The 22,324-nt window shown below is 46.8% G+C and overlaps 1 protein-coding gene across 1 annotated transcript in view; it reads left to right on the top strand.

Annotated features, from left to right (window-relative positions):
* LOC122926346 (collagen alpha-1(IV) chain-like) overlaps positions 1–22,324 on the top strand; it is an 875,364-nt gene that overhangs the window by 205,664 nt on the left and 647,376 nt on the right. The window lies entirely within an intron of this gene.

The raw sequence follows: 22,324 nt of genomic DNA, 5'->3' as shown, positions 1-22,324 counted from the left end.
GCTAAAGACACAACATCTTTTTCTTGGGGAACGGTGAGTTGGGGTACCAGGATAGACACTCGGGAAGTGTCTGTCATGTAGCTGGCTAACTACATCAGGGACTTGGGGCACAGACCCTCCTGGATACAGGAGTTCCAAAATGATCTCTTCCTGGAATTTTAGGAAGGATCCCGTTCTCTCAGCCTTACTGTAGAGAACAAAACTATTATACACAGGCAATTGAATGAAATAAACAGACACCTTCTTATACCAGCGTCTGGTGCGGCGGGACACTAAATAGGGAGCCAACATCTGGTCATTGAAGTCCACCCCTCCCATGTGAAGGTTATAGTCGTGGACAGAGAGGGGTTTCTCAATGACTCCCGTTGCCCTTTCAATTTGTACAGTCATGTCTGCGTGAATGGTAGACAGAAGGTAAACTTCCCTCTTGTCCCTCCACTTCACCGCGAGCAGTTCTTGGTCACACAAGGCATCCCTCTCCCCCGTGCAAGTCGGGTATTAATGAGCCATTGGGGGAAGAACCGGCGACTAGGTCGCGCGGTGCCACAGCATTGAATTCCGACTATATGTAAGTGCCGAACGAAGCACACGCTTGTGTAAAAATTGTCCACGTATAAGTGGTACCCCTTGTGGAGTAAGGGTGACACCAAGTCCCAGACAATGTTGCCACTGCTCCCCAGGTAGTCAAGGCATCCGACCGGCTCCAGTTTTGAGTCTTTTCCCTCATAGACCTTAAAACGATATGTATAGCCTGTGGCACTTTCACAGAGCTTATACAGTTTGACCCCATACCGGGTGCGCTTGCTGGGGATGTACTGTTTGATAACCTGGATGATAAACGGTCTATGAGGGGCCGAATTTTGTGGAACCGGTCATAAGCAGGGTGGGCTCTTGGATGACAGGTTTTATTGTCAGTGAAATGCATAAAGCGCATGATGACCTTAAAACGTGCCCTGGACATAGCAGCAGAGAACATGGGCATGTAATGTATTGGGTCTTTAGACCAATAGGTCCGCAATACATTTTTTTTTAGTTAGACCCATGCTGAGGATAAGGCCCCAAAATATTTTACATTCGGAAACTGTGACTGGTTTCCACCAGAAAAGATGGGCATAGAAGCTTTCCGGACTAGTTATATACTGTGTTGGGTAGCGGTTGGTTTCTGCCACAACAAAGTCATAGAGATCTGCGGTGAAGAACAGCTCAAAAAACTCAAGGGCTGATCCTAAATGAGCTGTCTCGACAAAAACTCCTGACTGGGTAGTGAAAGGGGGCAATACGGGTGCGGCGGAAGCAGGGGATTGCCAATTTGGGTTTGCCAGCACCTCTTGGAGTCTAATGGCTCCACGGGCCTGTGAACGTGGTGGCTGCAATGGGGGAGTTACTGCACGTGCCACGGTACCAGCTTGAACTGCCCTTCTGGTGCTCACCACTTCACCAGGGAATACGGCAGTGCTGGTAGAAGGTCCAGGATGTGCTGCGCTGCTGGTGTATGCCGCACCATAAAAAAGATCAGCGCTAGCACCACTCTGCTGCAAATTAGGCTCATCACGAGGGGTATGCAGAACACTGACATGGGGTCGGGTATGCTTGACCATAGCAGGGACCTCAACCTGGTCATATTCAATAGTGGTTAGAGTGCCACTGCTGTCTACAGATTCATATTCTGAACCACTGGATTCAGCGGGTGAGGCATCACCATCGCTTTCATCCATCAGGGCCAGAATCCTGTAGGCCTCTTCAGTGGAATACCCCTTTTTTGACATTTTGGGCTAACTAAATTTAGGGGGTATTCCTCTGAGACTACCCAGGAAAAAGAGCACACCTGCCTAGTAAAAAGGAGTGCTTGCGAAGTAAAGCTGCGATCGCTAATATAGTTCCAAAAAGCTCAAACGCGATCTTTATAGCGCCGCAGCGAATTTACAGTGTTTTTGCAGTGATCAGGAAAAAAAAATTCTGTCACTGCGGTGGGGCGGACGGAACGCAAGTGTGGGCACAAGATCAGGCCTGATCGGGCGAACACTGCGTTTTTTTGTAGAGCCTAAGGTGACTCTAATATACTGATATAGATCTGATTGCATCACTTACAGATACTATATAGTACTTGTGCTGATTAGCGACAGCGATGACGCTAATCAGCGACTGATCAGTGACTGTGATGCGGTGGGCTGGGCGCTAACTACCTAACAAGTAGCTAACTAACAGGTGGTGATAAGGAACCCTTACAGGGGTGTGATCAATGACAGGGGGATGACAGCGGGGTGATCAGGGAGTTTATATGGGGTGATCAGGGGTTAATAAAGGGTTAATTAGTGACAGGGGGTGTAATGTGTGTGTGGTGCTTGGTGCTACTTACAGAGCTGCCTGTGTCCTCTGTTGGTCGATCCAAGCAAAAGGGCAAGCAGAGGAGCAGGTAGCAGGTATATCAGACGCTATTTACAAAATAGCGTCTGATATACCTATTTGATTGATTATTTAAAAAATCTACAGCCTGCCAGTCAATTATCAGCGCTGGCAGGCTGTAGTTCAACATGTTTAATGTGCGATCCTCTGAACGCACGCTACTGTGATTCCACATAGATGTCTACAGAACCTGATCTATTAAACGTTTATACAAGTAGAGCCCCCCGACAGAGTGGAGAGGGCGTCAGCAGTAAGTTTGTGTTGACGTCACTGATTTATTTTTCCCTTCCTCTGATCCGTTAGAACAATAACCCCCATCCGTAATGCATCAGTATGGCTAAAGCCAAAAAAACAGGAGTGGATCCAAAACAGAGATGACACGTGGATGGAATATTTGCATGTCTTCTGTGTTTTGTACCCACTGCTGCTTTTGGCTACCAAATCATGAGCTAATTCTGATGCAAAATAGGGACGATGTCATGCAGGCCTTACAGCTGTTACATAGACAGGATCCATTGTGTGTATCATTTTTCCTTCCTTCTGATAAATCAGAAGAAGGGTCAAATAAATGATGTTGTCAGTCAGGCCGAAAGGCAAAATAGTGGCCCTGTCATGTAGTGGGGAGGGTGGGAACAGCATGAGAAGTCCACAGAGTGGCACAATGACAGTGTGAAGGTGGCAGCAGCATCAGTAGGAGGCCACATGGTTGCACAATGACAGTGTGGAGGTGATGGCAGCATTTGGAGTCCACAGAGTGGCACAATGATAGTGTGGAGGTGGCAGCAGCAGCAAGAGGAGACCAGAGTGGCACAATTACAGAGTGTGGAGGTGGTAGCAGCAGAATCAGGAGGCCACAGAGTGGCAAGACGGCAGAGTGTGGAGGTGGCAGCTGCATTAAAATGCCACAGAGTGGAATGACGACAGAGTGTGCAGGTGGCAGCAGCATGAAGAGGCCACAGATTGCCAAGACAACAGACTGTGGAGGTGGATGGAAATAACAGTACCCGCTGATGATGGTGGGTGTAAGATGGAGCACTTGGCATAAGATGTGTGGCATCAGGCGGGTGACAGCATCAGAATAGCAGCCAAGACAGGTAGCCAGAAGAAACCGGTCTCTTTTGTCAAGGTTTGGGTGAGGCAGCATGGATGATCTAATCTGATGCATCAGGCATTGGTGGGTAGAAATCCTGGCTGATCCATGCCTGATTCAACTTGACAAAGTTCAGTCTCTCCACATTTAGGGTGGACAGGTGAGTTTTCCTTAGGGTAACTATGGCCTCTGCCGCACTAAACACCCGCTCTGATGCCACACCACTGGTTGGGCAGGACAGCTTTTTCAAGGCAAACTCTACCAGTTGCAGCCACATTTCCAGTTTGGCTGCCCAGTAGTCCAGCGGATCATCAATGATGGGGCTGGCAGGGTGCACTCCGAGAATGCCACCACCTGCTGGTTCAGGTTCTGTTCTATGTCTAGATGCTGGTGAGTAGTTTCTTCACTAGGTGGGTGGAGACAGCTGCTCATCAGCGACTCTAGACTCCTGGTACTGCTCTTGCCACCCCACCCCTCCCTTGCAGCCAAGGCAGTGGAATGTGAGCACAAAGGGTCAGACCTGCGAGTGGATGGACGATGGCACAGATAGGCAGCGGCCAACTGACTACATAGGATGTCTCTATACTAGTTCAGTTTGTCCTCCCTTTCAGTGGGTGTAAAAAAGGCCCCCATTTTGGACCGGTAGCAGGGGTCCAACAAGGTGAAGAGCCAGAAGTCATCCCTCTTCCAAATGGTGACAATTCGGCTGTCACTACGCAAGCAAGTGAGCATGCATCGGGCCATTTGTGCAAGTGACTTGAAGGGACTCCCTGCCTCCATCTCCACTGCATGCTGCCACGGTGTGTCTGGGTACACTGCCTCATCTTCCTCATCGCCCTGTATCTCCTATGGCTGGTCCTTCTCCTCCTGCTCCTCCTCTCCTGTCACCCATGTAGAAAAACCACCCATTTCGCCACATATTGCTTGTGCTCCAATGTCCTCTTCCTCCTCCAGTTCAGCCCCCAAAGGGCTCATATGGCCGTGAGATCTAGGCGCCGCGTCTCCAGTCTCCTGACCAGCCAGATATACCAGCATCTGTTCCAGTACATGAAGCAGTGGAATGAAGTTGTTCATCCCGTAGTCCTGGCGACTGATAAATAATGTGGCCTCCTCAAAGGGCCTGAGCAAACGGATGGTGTTACGCATGAGTTGCCACTGGCTGATATCGAAGTTACACAGGGGAGTACTCCTGTCTGCTTGGATCATCAAGAAATCGTTTATGGCCTTTCTCTGTTCATATAGTTGGTCCAACATATGGAGGGTGGAATTCCAATGGGTGGATACATCGCATATCAGTCTATGTTGGGGGATGCTGCAGCTCAAGGAGGGTGTGCTTTGCGGTGTATGAGTTGCTAAAGTGCATGCAAAGTTTCCCAGCCATTTTTAGGATGTCTTGCAGATAGGTGGAAGACTTCAGGAACCGCTTGACAACCAGATTGAACACGTGTGTCATGCAGGGCGCATGGCTCAGCCCTCCTTGACTTAGTGACAACACCATGTTCTCCCTGTTGACGGTCACCATGGTTCCGATTTTCAGTTGTCACAGAGAAAGCCAGGATTTGATTTCTCGATTAAGGATACAATGTGACTCCATTCGCCCAGGCAAATAAGGTGCAGAACAGCCTGACACTGCCATTCCCTGCACATGTGGTATGCTGGAGGGGCACAGTGAATTATCCCTGCAGTGGAGGCTGAGGACACAGTGGGGGATTAGGAGGCAGAGGTATACATTGTCACAAGACCAATGACGTGGCAACGTGGAGGCTGAAGCGGCATCACCTGGCCAAGTTGCTGGTGTGGCTGTGCAGGAACCACATTCACCCAGTGGGCCATAAAGGACATGTACTGTCCCTGACCGTAGTTACAGCACCACACAACAGCACTGCCTTGCACTTTGGCAGACACCTACAAGCTCAAGGACTGGCCCACCTTCTGTTCTACATTTTTGTGCAGAGCTTGTACTGCTTTTTCGCAAAGAAATGATGGCTTGGGACTCTCCACCTCTGCTCGGCACAAGCCATCCCTTCTCTGAAAGGTACAGAGTCCAGCACTTGGAAAGGGAGGGACTGCAGCACCAGCAACTTGGACAGGAGCACATTCAACTTCTGCACAGTTGGATAAGTGCACGCATACTGTTGTCTCTTGTTAATCGCGTCGGTGATCGATTGCTGATGGAATTACTGACGAGGAGTAGGAGGAGGAGGAGCAGGGGCATAAGGACCAGCTGAAGATGGGAATGACAGACAGCTCCCTTCGGCTGAGGTGGTGGAGCCTTGACTGGCTGAAACCGGGTGCGTGCCACTAGGTGATGCAGCAGTAGCTGCAGCAGGATGATCCACCACATCAGAGCCACAGTTCTCCCAGGCCAATTTATGGTGATTCTGCATATGTTGATGCAGGGCCGTGGTGCCAACATTGGCACCCTGGCCACGCTTCACCTTGTGCCCAGATATTCTACATATGTCCATGTTCACCTCCTCCGGCGGCTTAACAAAAAACTGCCACATCGCTAAGTAGTTGATTTTACCCCAATACTATGCACTGACTGACTGCTACCACCGCTGCCTCCGTGAACTCATGCGCTGCTACTTCTATGGCAGGTAGGCTCCTGCGAAGCAGGTGGTCTACCCCGGGAACGTTTGGCTCCCGACCTCCCACTGCTGCCACCCTGCTGACTACTGGCCACACTAGCGACTTGCTGGCTCCGCCACTGGCAAGCTGTTACCCTCTTCTTCTGATGATAATGAAGCTCCTTCATCAACCGGCTCCCAAGTGCGGTCAGCTACATCATCATCTTTGAGTACTGTCTGCACGTCACTGATCCGCCTCAACCGTCTCTGAGTCAAGAGCCTGACCGCACGCAACACCAGCTCCCATGTCAATCTCCTCATCATTGATTGCCCGCCTAGTGGAGGAAGTGGTGGATGTCTCCTCCACATCTTAATATTGGAAAGGATGGGGCTCACATGGAGATCCACACCCTTAATGAAGACACTTTGTTGGCGCAACTGAAAGACCAGGCGGATATGAATTTGAACTTCTATTTATTCAAGGATGACAACTCCTCTTTCAAGTTTAGGTGCCCGTGGTCAGAGGTTGAGGAAGCGGGAGAGCTTGCTATGATGCTGGGTTAGCATCAAATCGATAAAGGCTGAAGCCACAGAAACTGCACACACACAATTCCCTTTACAAGTGAAGACATCTCCCAGGCTCTTAAAGACATGACGACGGGAAAGGCCCCGGGAAATTTGATAACATCCACCCAGAGTTTCTTATAAATAGTGGCAAGTACACAAGAAAATGAATGGCAGATTTCTTCACAGACTTAATGCAAACAGCAAATACTCCTCTGGAATTCAAACAATCAAAGATAATAGTCATATTAAAACCTGGCAGACCAGCAGATAACCCTAAAAGCTACAAGCCGATCTTCCTGCTATCTGCTATGCAGAAGTTACTAGAAAGACTTATCTATAATCAAATCAGTCCAGAAATACTCAAAGCAATACCCATCGAACAAGCCGGATTTCGACCAAAAAGAACCAAGTCCTATCACTCACTACTTATATCGAGGCGGGATTCCAAAGAACAATGAAAACCTCTGCTGCAACCCTAAAATAGAACCCTGTGTTACAAGGAACACCTAAAAAAACAGTTGAGAAGCTAAAAACAAGAAACAATATCATCCAGAAGCTGTGTGGAACAACCTGGGGAGCATCGGCCTCCACTCTGTGCTCCTCGGGTCTGTGTCTTGCATTCTCTGCTGCTGAATACTGCACCCCAGTATGGCTTAACAGCCCACATATACAAAAAATAGACACCCAACTGAGCAACACTATGCGCATGATATCGGGGACTGTCAAATCAACCCCCATGTACTGGATGCCAACATTAAGCCATATCCCTCCACCACACCTGCGGAGAAAAAATGCTCTAAAGAGAGAATATAAAAAGATAATGGACAACAGAAACCTGCCGATACACATGGACATAGAAGATGACTCCGATTTCAAAAATGATTATGGAGGAAGGGTACAACCTCATCAATGCATGGATCCAAGTACATAACATGCATCACAACCACATGCCTATGCCATGCATTACCCAAACTCCTCCGGGTTTCGACCTGCCACGCAAAACCTGGTCCACGCTAAACAGGATCAGAGCCGAGCATGGGAGGTGCGCATGCCTCCTACACATATGGGTCAAACAACCATTCCCACATACATAGACAAATTAGATGTTTGTCTATAAACATTCACTCTGCTTCATCATTGTCACCTTATTTTGCTAAGTGTTTAGTTTATGCATATGTATATGCCTATGGATTGGCCTATGCATTTTTATGTGTTGCTATTTTTAGTGTCTATGCCATATGATTAGGGATGAGCGAACTCGAACTGTATAGTTCGGGTTCGTACCGAATTTTGGGGTGTCCGTGACACGGACCCGAACCCGGACATTTTCGTAAAAGTCCGGGTTCGGGTTCGGTGTTCGTCGCTTTCTTCGCGCTTTTGTGACGCTTTCTTGGCGCTTTTTGAAAGGCTGCTAAGCAGCCAATCAACAAGCGTCATACTACTTGCCCCAAGAGGCCATCACAGCCATGCCTACTATTGGCATGGCTGTGATTGGCCAGAGCACCATGTGACCCAGCCTCTATTTAAGCTGGAGTCACATAGCGCCGCCCGTCACTCTGCTCTGATTAGCGTAGGGAGAGGTTGCGGCTGCGACAGTAGGGCGAGATTAGGCAGATTAACTCCTCCAAAGGACTTGATTAACTGATCGATCTGCAGCTGTGGATCATTGAGCTGCTGATCCTCAATTGCTCACTGTTTTTAGGCTGCCCAGACCGTTTGTCAGTCACATTTTTCTGGGGTGATCGGCGGCCATTTTGTGTCTTGTGGTGCGCCAGCACAAGCTGCGACCAAGTGCATTTAACCCTCAATGGTGTGGTTGTTTTTTGGCTAAAGCCTACATCAGGGTGAAGCTGTCACACCAAGTGCATTTAACCCTCAGTAGTGTGGTTGGTCAAGCTATCACACCAAGTGCATTTAACCAGCAATAGTCTGTTCATTTTTTGGCCATATACTAAATCAGGGGCAAGCTGCGCCCGTCACCAAGTGCATTTAACCCTCAGTAGTGTGGTTGGTCAAGCTGTGACACCAAGTGCATTTAACCAGCAATAGTCTGTTCATTTTTTGGCCATATACTACATCAGGGGCAAGCTGCGCACATCACCAAGTGCATTTAACCAGCAATAGTGTGGTTATTTTTTGGCCATATCCCAGTCTAATTCTGTCACTAAATCCATACCGGTCACCCAGCGCCTAAATACTAGGCCTCAAATTTATATCCCGCTAAATCTCTCGTTACCGCTGTCCTGTTGTGGCTGGGAAAGTTATTTAGTGTCCGTCAAAGCACATTTTTTGTTCTGGGTTGAAATACAATTCCCAATTTAGCAATTAAAAAATTTAGTGGTTTCTGCTGTATCAGATCTATTTGAAATCTATCCCTAAAAGGGTATATAATATTCAAGGTGCACATAGGGTCATTCAGAATAACTTCACACACCCGCTACTGTGCATTTCCAAGTCTAATTCTGTCACTAAACCCATACCTGTCACCCAGCGCCTAAATACTAGGCCTCAAATTTATATCCAGCTAAATCTGTCCTTAGTGCTGTAGCTGGGCGAGTTATTTAGTGTCCGTTCAAGCACATTTCTTGTTCTGGGTTGAAATACAATTCCCAATTTAGCAATTTCATAACTTAGTGGTTTCTGCTATATCAGAGCTATTTGAAATCTATCCCTAAAAGGGTATATAATATTCAAGGTGCACATTGGGTCATTCAGAATAACTTCACACACACCCGCTACTGTGTATTTCCAAGTCTAATTCTGTCACTAAACCCATACCTGTCACCCAGCGCCTAAATACTAGGCCTCAAATTTATATCCTGCTAAATCTCTCGTTAGTGCTGTAGCTGGGCGAGTTATTTAGTGTCCGTTCAAGCACATTTCTTGTTCTGGGTTGAAATACAATTCCCAATTTAGCAATTTCATAATTTAGTGGTTTCTGCTATATCAGAGCTATTTGAAATCTATCCCTAAAAGGGTAGATCATATTGAAGGTGCACATAGGGACATTCAGAATAACTTCACACACACCCGCTACTGTGTATTTCCAAGTCTAATTCTGTCACTAAACCCATACCTGTCACCCAGCGCCTAAATACTAGGCCTCAAATTTATATCCAGCTAAATCTGTCCTTAGTGCTGTAGCTGGGCGAGTTATTTAGTGTCCGTTCAAGCACATTTCTTGTTCTGGGTTGAAATACAATTCCCAATTTAGCAATTTCATAATTTAGTGGTTTCTGCTATATCAGAGCTATTTGAAATCTATCCCTAAAAGGGTATATAATATTCAAGGATGCACATTGGGTCATTCAGAATAACTTCACACACACCCGCTACTGTGTATTTCCAAGTCTAATTCTGTCACTAAACCCATACCTGTCACCCAGCGCCTAAATACTAGGCCTCAAATTTATATCCTGCTAAATCTCTCGTTAGTGCTGTAGCTGGGCGAGTTATTTAGTGTCCGTTCAAGCACATTTCTTGTTCTGGGTTGAAATACAATTCCCAATTTAGCAATTTCATAATTTAGTGGTTTCTGCTATATCAGAGCTATTTGAAATCTATCCCTAAAAGGGTATATAATATTCAAGGTGCACATTGGGTCATTCAGAATAACTTCACACACACACGCTTACTGTGCATTTCCAAGTCTAATTCTGTCACTAAACCCATACCTGTCACCCAGCGCCTAAATACTAGGCCTCAAATTTATATCCTGCTAAATCTCTCGTTAGTGCTGTAGCTGGGCGAGTTATTTAGTGTCCGTTCAAGCACATTTCTTGTTCTGGGTTGAAATACAATTCCCAATTTAGCAATTTCATAATTTAGTGGTTTCTGCTATATCAGAGCTATTTGAAATCTATCCCTAAAAGGGTATATAATATTCAAGGTGCACATTGGGTCATTCAGAATAACTTCACACACACCCGCTACTGTGTATTTCCAAGTCTAATTCTGTCACTAAACCCATACCTGTCACCCAGCGCCTAAATACTAGGCCTCAAATTTATATCCTGCTAAATCTCTCGTTAGTGCTGTAGCTGGGCGAGTTATGTAGTGTCCGTTCAAGCACATTTCTTGTTCTGGGTTGAAATACAATTCCCAATTTAGCAATTTATAATTTAGTGGTTTCTGCTATATCAGAGCTATTTGAAATCTATCCCTAAAAGGGTATATAATATTCAAGGTGCACATTGGGTCATTCAGAATAACTTCACACACACCCGCTACTGTGTATTTCCAAGTCTAATTCTGTCACTAAACCCATACCTGTCACCCAGCGCCTAAATACTAGGCCTCAAATTTATATCCTGCTAAATCTCTCGTTAACGCTGTCCTGTTGTGGCTGGGAAAGTTATTTAGTGTCCGTCAAAGCACATTTTTTGTTCTGGGTTGAAATACAATTCCCAATTTAGCAATTTCATAATTTAGTGGTTTCTGCTATATCAGAGCTATTTGAAATCTATCCCTAAAAGGGTATATAATATTCAAGGTGCACATTGGGTCATTCAGAATAACTTCACACACACACGCTTACTGTGCATTTCCAAGTCTAATTCTGTCACTAAACCCATACCTGTCACCCAGCGCCTAAATACTAGGCCTCAAATTTATATCCTGCTAAATCTCTCGTTAGTGCTGTAGCTGGGCGAGTTATTTAGTGTCCGTTCAAGCACATTTCTTGTTCTGGGTTGAAATACAATTCCCAATTTAGCAATTTCATAATTTAGTGGTTTCTGCTATATCAGAGCTATTTGAAATCTATCCCTAAAAGGGTATATAATATTCAAGGTGCACATTGGGTCATTCAGAATAACTTCACACACACCCGCTACTGTGTATTTCCAAGTCTAATTCTGTCACTAAACCCATACCTGTCACCCAGCGCCTAAATACTAGGCCTCAAATTTATATCCTGCTAAATCTCTCGTTAGTGCTGTAGCTGGGCGAGTTATTTAGTGTCCGTTCAAGCACATTTCTTGTTCTGGGTTGAAATACAATTCCCAATTTAGCAATTTCATAATTTAGTGGTTTCTGCTATATCAGAGCTATTTGAAATCTATCCCTAAAAGGGTATATAATATTCAAGGTGCACATTGGGTCATTCAGAATAACTTCACACACACCCGCTACTGTGTATTTCCAAGTCTAATTCTGTCACTAAACCCATACCTGTCACCCAGCGCCTAAATACTAGGCCTCAAATTTATATCCTGCTAAATCTCTCGTTAGTGCTGTAGCTGGGCGAGTTATTTAGTGTCCGTTCAAGCACATTTCTTGTTCTGGGTTGAAATACAATTCCCAATTTAGCAATTTCATAATTTAGTGGTTTCTGCTATATCAGAGCTATTTGAAATCTATCCCTAAAAGGGTATATAATATTCAAGGTGCACATTGGGTCATTCAGAATAACTTCACACACACCCGCTACTGTGTATTTCCAAGTCTAATTCTGTCACTAAACCCATACCTGTCACCCAGCGCCTAAATACTAGGCCTCAAATTTATATCCTGCTAAATCTCTCGTTAACGCTGTCCTGTTGTGGCTGGGAAAGGTATTTAGTGTCCGTCAAAGCACATTTTTGTTCTGGGTTGAAATACAATTCCCAATTTAGCAATTTCATAATTTAGTGGTTTCTGCTATATCAGAGCTATTTGAAATCTATCCCTAAAAGGGTATATAATATTCAAGGTGCACATTGGGTCATTCAGAATAACTTCACACACACCCGCTACTGTGTATTTCCAAGTCTAATTCTGTCACTAAACCCATACCTGTCACCCAGCGCCTAAATACTAGGCCTCAAATTTATATCCTGCTAAATCTCTCGTTAGTGCTGTAGCTGGGCGAGTTATTTAGTGTCCGTTCAAGCACATTTCTTGTTCTGGGTTGAAATACAATTCCCAATTTAGCAATTTCATAATTTAGTGGTTTCTGCTATATCAGAGCTATTTGAAATCTATCCCTAAAAGGGTATATAATATTCAAGGTGCACATAGGGTACATTCAGAATAACTTCACACACACCCGCTACTGTGTATTTCCAAGTCTAATTCTGTCACTAAACCCATACCTGTCACCCAGCGCCTAAATACTAGGCCTCAAATTTATATCCAGCTAAATCTGTCCTTAGTGCTGTAGCTGGGCGAGTTATTTAGTGTCCGTTCAAGCACATTTCTTGTTCTGGGTTGAAATACAATTCCCAATTTAGCAATTTCATAATTTAGTGGTTTCTGCTATATCAGAGCTATTTGAAATCTATCCCTAAAAGGGTATATAATATTCAAGGATGCACATTGGGTCATTCAGAATAACTTCACACACACCCGCTACTGTGTATTTCCAAGTCTAATTCTGTCACTAAACCCATACCTGTCACCCAGCGCCTAAATACTAGGCCTCAAATTTATATCCTGCTAAATCTCTCGTTAGTGCTGTAGCTGGGCGAGTTATTTAGTGTCCGTTCAAGCACATTTCTTGTTCTGGGTTGAAATACAATTCCCAATTTAGCAATTTCATAATTTAGTGGTTTCTGCTATATCAGAGCTATTTGAAATCTATCCCTAAAAGGGTATATAATATTCAAGGTGCACATTGGGTCATTCAGAATAACTTCACACACACACGCTTACTGTGCATTTCCAAGTCTAATTCTGTCACTAAACCCATACCTGTCACCCAGCGCCTAAATACTAGGCCTCAAATTTATATCCTGCTAAATCTCTCGTTAGTGCTGTAGCTGGGCGAGTTATTTAGTGTCCGTTCAAGCACATTTCTTGTTCTGGGTTGAAATACAATTCCCAATTTAGCAATTTCATAATTTAGTGGTTTCTGCTATATCAGAGCTATTTGAAATCTATCCCTAAAAGGGTATATAATATTCAAGGTGCACATTGGGTCATTCAGAATAACTTCACACACACCCGCTACTGTGTATTTCCAAGTCTAATTCTGTCACTAAACCCATACCTGTCACCCAGCGCCTAAATACTAGGCCTCAAATTTATATCCTGCTAAATCTCTCGTTAGTGCTGTAGCTGGGCGAGTTATTTAGTGTCCGTTCAAGCACATTTCTTGTTCTGGGTTGAAATACAATTCCCAATTTAGCAATTCATAATTTAGTGGTTTCTGCTATATCAGAGCTATTTGAAATCTATCCCTAAAAGGGTATATAATATTCAAGGTGCACATTGGGTCATTCAGAATAACTTCACACACACCCGCTACTGTGTATTTCCAAGTCTAATTCTGTCACTAAACCCATACCTGTCACCCAGCGCCTAAATACTAGGCCTCAAATTTATATCCTGCTAAATCTCTCGTTAACGCTGTCCTGTTGTGGCTGGGAAAGTTATTTAGTGTCCGTCAAAGCACATTTTTGTTCTGGGTTGAAATACAATTCCCAATTTAGCAATTTCATAATTTAGTGGTTTCTGCTATATCAGAGCTATTTGAAATCTATCCCTAAAAGGGTATATAATATTCAAGGTGCACATTGGGTCATTCAGAATAACTTCACACACACACGCTACTGTGTATTTCCAAGTCTAATTCTGTCACTAAACCCATACCTGTCACCCAGCGCCTAAATACTAGGCCTCAAATTTATATCCTGCTAAATCTCTCGTTAGTGCTGTAGCTGGGCGAGTTATTTAGTGTCCGTTCAAGCACATTTCTTGTTCTGGGTTGAAATACAATTCCCAATTTAGCAATTTCATAATTTAGTGGTTTCTGCTATATCAGAGCTATTTGAAATCTATCCCTAAAAGGGTATATAATATTCAAGGTGCACATTGGGTCATTCAGAATAACTTCACACACACCCGCTACTGTGTATTTCCAAGTCTAATTCTGTCACTAAACCCATACCTGTCACCCAGCGCCTAAATACTAGGCCTCAAATTTATATCCTGCTAAATCTCTCGTTAGTGCTGTAGCTGGGCGAGTTATTTAGTGTCCGTTCAAGCACATTTCTTGTTCTGGGTTGAAATACAATTCCCAATTTAGCAATTTCATAATTTAGTGGTTTCTGCTATATCAGAGCTATTTGAAATCTATCCCTAAAAGGGTATATAATATTCAAGGTGCACATTGGGTCATTCAGAATAACTTCACACACACCCGCTACTGTGTATTTCCAAGTCTAATTCTGTCACTAAACCCATACCTGTCACCCAGCGCCTAAATACTAGGCCTCAAATTTATATCCTGCTAAATCTCTCGTTAGTGCTGTAGCTGGGCGAGTTATTTAGTGTCCGTTCAAGCACATTTCTTGTTCTGGGTTGAAATACAATTCCCAATTTAGCAATTTCATAATTTAGTGGTTTCTGCTATATCAGAGCTATTTGAAATCTATCCCTAAAAGGGTATATAATATTCAAGGTGCACATTGGGTCATTCAGAATAACTTCACACACACCCGCTACTGTGTATTTCCAAGTCTAATTCTGTCACTAAACCCATACCTGTCACCCAGCGCCTAAATACTAGGCCTCAAATTTATATCCTGCTAAATCTCTCGTTAACGCTGTCCTGTTGTGGCTGGGAAAGGTATTTAGTGTCCGTCAAAGCACATTTTTTGTTCTGTGTTGAAATACAATTCCCAATTTAGCAATTTCATAATTTAGTGGTTTCTGCTATATCAGAGCTATTTGAAATCTATCCCTAAAAGGGTATATAATATTCAAGGTGCACATTGGGTCATTCAGAATAACTTCACACACACCCGCTACTGTGTATTTCCAAGTCTAATTCTGTCACTAAACCCATACCTGTCACCCAGCGCCTAAATACTAGGCCTCAAATTTATATCCTGCTAAATCTCTCGTTAGTGCTGTAGCTGGGCGAGTTATTTAGTGTCCGTTCAAGCACATTTCTTGTTCTGGGTTGAAATACAATTCCCAATTTAGCAATTTCATAATTTAGTGGTTTCTGCTATATCAGAGCTATTTGAAATCTATCCCTAAAAGGGTATATAATATTCAAGGTGCACATTGGGTCATTCAGAATAACTTCACACACACACGCTTCTGTGCATTTCCAAGTCTAATTCTGTCACTAAATCCATACCGGTCACCCAGCGCCTAAATACTAGGCCTCAAATTTATATCCCGCTGAATTTGAATACAATACATTGGGCCAAATAATATATTTGTTGTTGTGGTGAACCATAACAATGAGAAAAACATCTAGTAAGGGACGCGGACGTGGACATGGTCGTGGTGGTGTTAGTGGACCCTCTGGTGCTGGGAGAGGACGTGGCCGTTCTGCCACATCCACACGTCCTAGTGTACCAACTACCTCAGGTCCCAGTAGCCGCCAGAATTTACAGCGATATATGGTGGGGCCCAATGCCGTTCTAAGGATGGTAAGGCCTGAGCAGGTACAGGCATTAGTCAATTGGGTGGCCGACAGTGGATCCAGCACGTTCACATTATCTCCCACCCAGTCTTCTGCAGAAAGCGCACAGATGGCGCCTGAAAACCAACCCCATCAGTCTGTCACATCACCCCCATGCATACCAGGGAAACTGTCTCAGCCTCAAGTTATGCAGCAGTCTCTTATGCTGTTTGAAGACTCCGCTGGCAGGGTTTCCCAAGGGCATCCACCTAGCCCTTCCCCAGCGGTGAAAGACATAGAATGCACTGACGCACAACCACTTATGTTTCCTGATGATGAGGACATGGGAATACCACCTCAGCATGTCTCTGATGATGACGAAACACAGGTGCCAACTGCTGCGTCTTTCTGCAGTGTGCAGACTGAACAGGAGGTCAGGGATCAAGACTGGGTGGAAGACGATGCAGGGGACGATGAGGTCCTAGACCCCACATGGAATGAAGGTCGTGCCACTGACTTTCACAGTTCGGAGGAAGAGGCAGTGGTGAGACCGAGCCAACAGCGTAGCAAAAGAGGGAGCAGTGGGCAAAAGCAGAACACCCGCCGCCAAGAGACTCCGCCTGCTACTGACCGCCGCCATCTGGGACCGAGCACCCCAAAGGCAGCTTCAAGGAGTTCCCTGGCATGGCACTTCTTCAAACAATGTGCTGACGACAAGACCCGAGTGGTTTGCACGCTGTGCCATCAGAGCCTGAAGCGAGGCATTAACGTTCTGAACCTGAGCACAACCTGCATGACCAGGCACCTGCATGCAAAGCATGAACTGCAGTGGAGTAAACACCTTAAAACCAAGGAAGTCACTCAGGCTCCCCCTGCTACCTCTTCTGCTGCTGCCGCCTCGGCCTATTCTGCTGCTGCCGCCTCGGCCTCTTCCTCCGCCTCTGGAGGAACGTTGGCACCTGCCGCCCAGCAAACAGGGGATGTACCACCAACACCACCACCACCACCTCCGTCACCAAGCGTCTCAACCATGTCACACGCCAGCGTTCAGCTCTCCATCTCACAAACATTTGATAGAAAGCGTAAATTCCCACCTAGCCACCCTCGATCCCTGGCCCTGAATGCCAGCATTTCTAAACTACTGGCCTATGAAATGCTGTCATTTAGGCTGGTGGACACAGACAGCTTCAAACAGCTCATGTCGCTTGCTGTCCCACAGTATGTTGTTCCCAGCCGGCACTACTTCTCCAAGAGAGCCGTGCCTTCCCTGCACAACCAAGTATCCGATAAAATCAAGTGTGCACTGCGCAACGCCATCTGTAGCAAGGTCCACCTAACCACAGATACGTGGACCAGTAAGCACGGCCAGGGACGCTATATCTCCCTAACTGCACACTGGGTAAATGTAGTGGCAGCTGGGCCCCAGGCGGAGAGCTGTTTGGCGCACGTCCTTCCGCCGCCAAGGATCGCAGGGCAACATTCTTTGCCTCCTGTTGCCACCTCCTCCTTCTCGGCTTCCTCCTCCTCTTCTTCCACCTGCTCATCCAGTCAGCCACACACCTTCACCACCAACTTCAGCACAGCCCGGGGTAAACGTCAGCAGGCCATTCTGAAACTCATATGTTTGGGGGACAGGCCCCACACCGCACAGGAGTTGTGGCGGGGTATTGAACAACAGACCGACGAGTGGTTGCTGCCGGTGAGCCTCAAGCCCGGCCTGGTGGTGTGTGATAATGGGCGAAATCTCGTTGCAGCTCTGGGACTAGCCAATTTGACGCACATCCCTTGCTTGGCGCATGTGCTGAATTTGGTGGTGCAGAAGTTCATTCACAACTACCCCGACATGTCAGAGCTGCTGCATAAAGTGCGGGCCGTCTGTTCGCGCTTCCGGCGTTCACATCCTGCTGCTGCTCGCCTGTCTGCGCTACAGCGTAACTTCGGCCTTCCCGCTCACCGCCTCATATGCGACGTGCCCACCAGGTGGAACTCCACCTTGCACATGCTGGACAGACTGTGCGAGCAGCAGCAGGCCATAGTGGAGTTTCAGCTGCAGCACGCACGGGTCAGTCGCACTACAGAACAGCACCACTTCACCACCAATGACTGGGCCTCCATGCGAGACCTGTGTGCCCTGTTGCGCTGTTTCGAGTACTCCACCAACATGGCCAGTGGCGATGACACCGTTATCAGCGTTACAATACCACTTCTATGTCTCCTTGAGAAAACACTTAGGGCGATGATGGAAGAGGAGGTGGCCCAGGAGGAGGAGGAGGAGGAGGAGGAAGAGGGGTCATTTTTAGCACTTTCAGGCCAGTCTCTTCGAAGTGACTCAGAGGGAGGTTTTTGGCAACAGCAGAGGCCAGGTACAAATGTGGCCAGCCAGGGCCCACTACTGGAGGACGAGGAGGACGAGGATGAGGAGGAGGTGGAGGAGGATGAGGATGAAGCATGGTCACAGCGGGGTGGCACCCAACGCAGCTCGGGTCCATCACTGGTGCGTGGCTGGGGGGAAAGGCAGGACGATGACGATACGCCTCCCACAGAGGACAGCTTGTCCTTACCCCTGGGCAGCCTGGCACACATGAGCGACTACATGCTGCAGTGCCTGCGCAACGACAGCAGAGTTGCCCACATTTTAACCTGTGCGGACTACTGGGTTGCCACCCTGCTGGATCCACGCTACAAAGACAATGTGCCCACCTTACTTCCTGCACTGGAGCGTGATAGGAAGATGCGCGAGTACAAGCGCACGTTGGTAGACGCGCTACTGAGAGCATTCCCAAATGTCACAGGGGAACAAGTGGAAGCCCAAGGCCAAGGCAGAGGAGGAGCAAGAGGTCGCCAAGGCAGCTGTGTCACGGCCAGCTCCTCTGAGGGCAGGGTTAGCATGGCAGAGATGTGGAAAACTTTTGTCAACACGCCACAGCTAACTGCACCACCACCTGATACGCAACGTGTTAGCAGGAGGCAACATTTCACTAACATGGTGGAACAGTACGTGTGCACACCCCTCCACGTACTGACTGATGGTTCGGCCCCATTCAACTTCTGGGTCTCTAAATTGTCCACGTGGCCAGAGCTAGCCTTTTATGCCTTGGAGGTGCTGGCCTGCCCGGCAGCCAGCGTTTTGTCTGAACGTGTATTCAGCACGGCAGGGGGCGTCATTACAGACAAACGCAGCCGCCTGTCTACAGCCAATGTGGACAAGCTGACGTTCATAAAAATGAACCAGGCATGGATCCCACAGGACCTGTCCGTCCCTTGTCCAGATTAGACATTAACTACCTCCCCATAACCATATATTATTGGACTCCAGGGCACTTCCTCATTCAATCCTATTTTTATTTTCATTTTACCATTATATTGCGAGGCTACCCAAAGTTGAATGAACCTCTCCTCTGCCTGTGTGCTAGGCCTAAATATATGCCAATGGACTGTTGCAGTGGTGGCTGACGTGAAGCCTCATTCTCTGCTATGACATGCAGACTGATTCTCTGCTGTACATGAAGCCAGATTGTCTGTTACGGGACCTCTCTGCCTCTGCCTGGGTGCTAGGCCTAAATATATGCCAATGGACTGTTGCAGTGGTGGGTGACGTGAAGCCTGATTCTCTGCTATGACATGCAGACTGATTCTCTGCTGACATGAAGCCAGATTGTCTGTTACGGGACCTCTCTCCTCTGCCTGTGTGCTAGGCCTAAATATATGCCAATGGACTGTTGCAGTGGTGGCTGACGTGAAGCCTCATTCTCTGCTATGACATGCAGACTAATTCTCTGCTGACATGAAGCCAGATTGTCTGTTACGGGACCTCTCTCCTCTGCCTGGGTGCTGGGCCTAAATTTATGACAATGGACTGTTGCAGTGGTGGCTGACGTGAAGCCTGATTCTCTGCTATGACATGCAGACTGATTCTCTGCTGACATGAAGCCAGATCCTCTGTTACGGGACCTCTCTCCTCTGCCTGTGTGTGTGCTGGGCCTAAATATATGCCAATGGACTGTTGCAGTGGTGGCTGACGTGAAGCCTCATTCTCTGCTATGACATGCAGACTGATTCTCTGCTGACATGAAGCCAGATTCTCTGTTACGGGACCTCTCTCCTCTGCCTGTGTGTGTGCTGGGCCTAAATATATGCCAATGGACTGTTGCAGTGGTGGCTGACGTGAAGCCTCATTCTCTGCTATGACATGCAGACTAATTCTCTGCTGACATGAAGCCAGATTCTCTGTTACGGGACCTCTCTCCTCTGCCTGGGTGCTGGGCCTAAATATATGCCAATGGACTGTTGCAGTGGTGGCTGACGTGAAGCCTGCATTCTCTGCTATGACATGCAGACTGATTCTCTGCTGACATGAAGCCAGATTGTCTGTTACGGGACCTCTCTCCTCTGCCTGTGTGCTAGGCCTAAATATATGCCAATGGACTGTTGCAGTGGTGGCTGACGTGAAGCCTCATTCTCTGCTATGACATGCAGACTGATTCTCTGCTGACATGAAGCCAGATCGTCTGTTACGGGACCTCTCTGCCTCTGCCTGTGTGCTGGGCCTAAATATATGCCAATGGACTGTTGCAGTGGTGGGTGACGTGAAGCCTGCATTCTCTGCTATGACATGCAGACTGATTCTCTGCTGACATGAAGCCAGATTCTCTGTTACGGGACCTCTCTCCTCTGCCTGTGGTGCTGGGCCTAAATATATGCCAATGGACTGTTGCAGTGGTGGCTGACGTGAAGCCTCATTCTCTGCTATGACATGCAGACTAATTCTCTGCTGACATGAAGCCAGATTGCTCTGTTACGGGACCTCCTCTCCTCTGCCTGTGTGCTAGGGCCTAAATATATGCCAATGGCTGTTGCAGTGGTGGCTGACGTGAAGCCTCATTCTCTGCTATGACATGCAGACTGATTCTCTGCTGACATGAAGCCAGATCGTCTGTTACGGGACCTCTCTGCTCTGCCTGTGTGCTAGGCCTAAATATATGCCAATGGACTGTTGCAGTGGTGGGTGACGTGAAGCCTCATTCTCTGCTATGACATGCAGACTGATTCTCTGCTGTCATGAAGCCAGATTGTCTGTTACGGGACCTCTCTGCCTCTGCCTGTGTGCTAGGCCTAAATATATGCAATGGACTGTTGCAGTGGTGGGTGACGTGAAGCCTCATTCTCTGCTATGACATGCAGACTGATTCTCTGCTGACATGAAGCCAGATTGTCTGTTACGGGACCTCTCTCCTCTGCCTGTGTGTGCTGGGCCTAAATATATGCCAATGGACTGTTGCAGTGGTGGCTGACGTGAAGCCTCATTCTCTGCTATGACATGCAGACTGATTCTCTGCTGACATGAAGCCAGATGCTCTGTTACGGGACCTCTCTCCTCTGCCTGTGTGTGCTGGGCCTAAATATATGCCAATGGACTGTTGCAGTGGTGGCTGACGTGAAGCCTCATTCTCTGCTATGACATGCAGACTGATTCTCTGCTGACATGAAGCCAGATTGTCTGTTACGGGACCTCTCTCCTCTGCCTGTGTGCTGGCCTAAATATATGACAATGGACTGTTGCAGTGGTGGCTGACGTGAAGCCTGATTCTCTGCTATGACATGCAGACTGATTCTCTGCTGACATGAAGCCAGATCCTCTGTTACGGGACCTCTCTCCTCTGCCTGTGTGTGCTGGGCCTAAATATATGCCAATGGACTGTTGCAGTGGTGGCTGACGTGAAGCCTGCATTCTCTGCTATGACATGCAGACTGATTCTCTGCTGACATGAAGCCAGATTCCTGTTACGGGACCTCTCTCCTCTGCCTGTGTGTGTGCTGGGCCTAAATATATGCCATTGACTTGTGCAGTGGGGGGCTGACGTGAAGCCTCATTCTCTGCTATGACATGCAGACTAATTCTCTGCTGACATGAAGACAGATTCTCTGTTACGGGACCTCCCTCCTCTGCCTGGGTGCTGGGCCTAAATATATGCCAATGGACTGTTGCAGTGGTGGCTGACGTGAAGCTCGATTCTCTGCTATGATATGCAGACTAATTCTCTGCTGACATGAAGCCAGATTGTCTGTTTACGGGACCTCTCTCCTCTGCCTGTGTGCTAGGCCTAAATATATGCCAATGACTGTTGCAGTGGTGCTGACGTGAAGCCTCATTCTCTGCTATGACATGCAGACTGATTCTCTGCTGACATGAAGCCAGATCGTCTGTTACGGGACCTCTCTCCTCTGCCTGGGTGCTGGGCCTAAATTTATGAAAATGGACTATTACAGTGGTGGGTGACGTGAAGCCTGATTCTCTGCTATGACATGAAGACTGATTCTCTGCTGACATGAAGCCAGATTGTCTGTTACGGGACC

The sequence above is a fragment of the Bufo gargarizans genome, chromosome 2 (assembly GCF_014858855.1).
Source record: "Bufo gargarizans isolate SCDJY-AF-19 chromosome 2, ASM1485885v1, whole genome shotgun sequence".
NCBI classification, from domain to species: Eukaryota; Metazoa; Chordata; class Amphibia; order Anura; family Bufonidae; genus Bufo; species Bufo gargarizans.
Note: the sequence above shows the minus strand (reverse complement) of the source record. Positions and strands in the feature narration are given on the sequence as shown.